Source organism: Xylona heveae (genome assembly GCF_001619985.1).
Source record: "Xylona heveae TC161 unplaced genomic scaffold L228scaffold_9, whole genome shotgun sequence".
In the NCBI taxonomy this organism is placed as follows: domain Eukaryota; kingdom Fungi; phylum Ascomycota; class Xylonomycetes; order Xylonales; family Xylonaceae; genus Xylona; species Xylona heveae.
The window spans coordinates 411,753-414,267 of record NW_017264201.1 but is presented as its reverse complement, the minus strand read 5'-3'; positions in this window follow the sequence as shown (position 1 = coordinate 414,267).

The following is a 2,515-nucleotide window of genomic DNA, read 5'->3' as shown; positions in this document are numbered from 1 at the left end:
TTAAAAACAAGTTATAGGACAATACAACTTCTAACAAGGCACAGAAAAAGAAAAAACTATCAAACAAAATATCTAGAAAAATGCTATCAAGGATTGGATCCCAGAGCACTAGTAGAAATACTAAGACCTAGAACAATAGCTAAAAAGATACCAAGAAGAGTAGCAACAGTACTAATGAAAAACAAGAAAAACATTTATTACAGAGGATAAAAAGTTTAGTAACTTGGAAACCAAAGTTATTAATACTAAAGCTTATTACAAGGAATATTTATTTTAAAAACTTTAAAAAGCATAGAAAAAATATAACTACTAGAGAAACTAAGTCATTAAGGTATAAACAATAAAATATTATTATCTATGGTACAAATGTTAGAAAATTAGATGCTTGAATTAGATATAGCAAAAAAACAAATACTTGCATTAAACAAAGTAATATAATTGTTTGAAGGATAAATGCTATCTATATATACTAGAATAACAAGTAGCAAAAAGTAATTCAAGATATTCAAGACATTATCAAGTATGAAAGTAAGACTATATAGTAAATAATTACTTAGTACATAGTACAACAATGAGTTTCAAGAAAGAATTTTAGTCAAAAAACTAGAAAGCTACCTGAAACCAGAGTAACAAAATGATATAACTATATATTTTATAAATACAAATCTAAAAAAAGTAGTATATATACAGGTTTAAATCCAAGGAAAACATATTAGTACACTAGTAGATAGTAGAGCTATAAAAAGTATAATATCATTTAGAGTAGTAGAATGATTAAATTTACTATAAAAACTCAAGAAAAATCTAATTTAAATATGAATAGTAGATGAAAGTTTACTAGCATTTGATAAAGGATTCATGAAAATATATACTAAAAAGCTTAATATATAGTTAAATAAAATGTTTTGATATAGCTTTATTAGTATTATTAATATAAGAATGAGGTTAGACTTCATTTTAAAAATAAACTAATTGTAGGTAATTAATTTGTAAATTGACTAGTATCAATAAACTATTCATTTTCCTACTATAAAAGTTATAGGAAGTTAATAAACTAGAAAGCCTAGATCAAAAAGTTTTGAATTACTTAGAAAAGTAGAATGTTAAAAACTTTAACAAAATAAATAATAAACAAAAATTAATTATAAAAAATTAACAAAAAACTTGAGTATCAAGGTAATAAGTTTTAGATATATATAGTACAAAATATTAAATACTAAGTAAAGAGCTTATATAATATAGATCTATAAAATTAAAAAAATGTTAATAACTAAAATACTACTAGAATATAAAGAATTTAAAAAAACTTTTTAAAATTTAAAAGAAATAATTTTATCAAAATATAAGCCATAGAATCATAAAATACTTCTAAAAAAAAGAATAATATTAAAACCAGAACTAATATATCTTAAAATGCAATAATAAGTCAAAGTATTAAAAGAATATTTTATAAAAAATATTAAGAAAGAATACATTAGACTTAGTAAAAGTCTAATAGAATTTCTAATACTGTAGGTACTAAAAAAAATGATAAACTATAACTTTGTATAGATTATCAATAGTTAAATAATAAAACAGTTAAAAATATATATTTATTACTATTTATACAAGAACTCTAGAACTAATTATCAAAAGCTAAGTAGATAACAATATTTAATATCTGGGGAAAATATTACTAAATTTGTATAAAAAAAGGAGAAAAATGGAAAACAGCTTTTAAAACTTGTTATAGCCTATATAAATATCTAATAATGCTATTTAAACTTATAAATATACTAGCTACATTCTAAAACATAATTAATAATGTATTTTACTAGTATCTAGATGTTTTTGTTATAGTATACTTAGATAATATTATAGTTTATACAGATAAAATATTGAAAGAATATAGAAAATAAGTTAAAAAAGTTTTAACTAAACTCAAGAAGTATAATCTCTATGTTTAACTTGAAAAGTATAAGTTTTATTAAGAAAAAGTAAAATTCTTGAGATTTATTATATTTGACAAAAGAATCAAGATGAACCTAAAAAAAATCCAAGATATATAAAATTGAGGAGTATTAAAAAGCAAAAAGGAAATCAAAAAATTTCTAGACTTTGTTAATTTTTACTAAAAGTTTATATAAAGATATTCTAAAATTATAATACTATTCATGAAATTGATAAAAGATAGTATATTTTTTAGTTAAATTAAAAAAGTTCAAGAAATATTTAAAGAACTAAAAAAAAGTTTTTAGAAGAACTAGTATTAAAGATATATAAACTAAGAAAGGAAATTAAAGTTAAAACAGATTTATTAGACTTTACCATTGGAGTACAAATAATACAAATAGGAGAAAATGACAAGAAACATCTAGTAGCCTTCTACTTATAAAAATTATTAGTATTAGAATTAAACTATAATATCTATAACAAGAATCTATTTAGAGTAGTATTAGTAATAGAATATTGAAGAATTTATTTATTTAGAACAAATAGTACAATCATAATATACTTAGATTATAAAAATCTTACA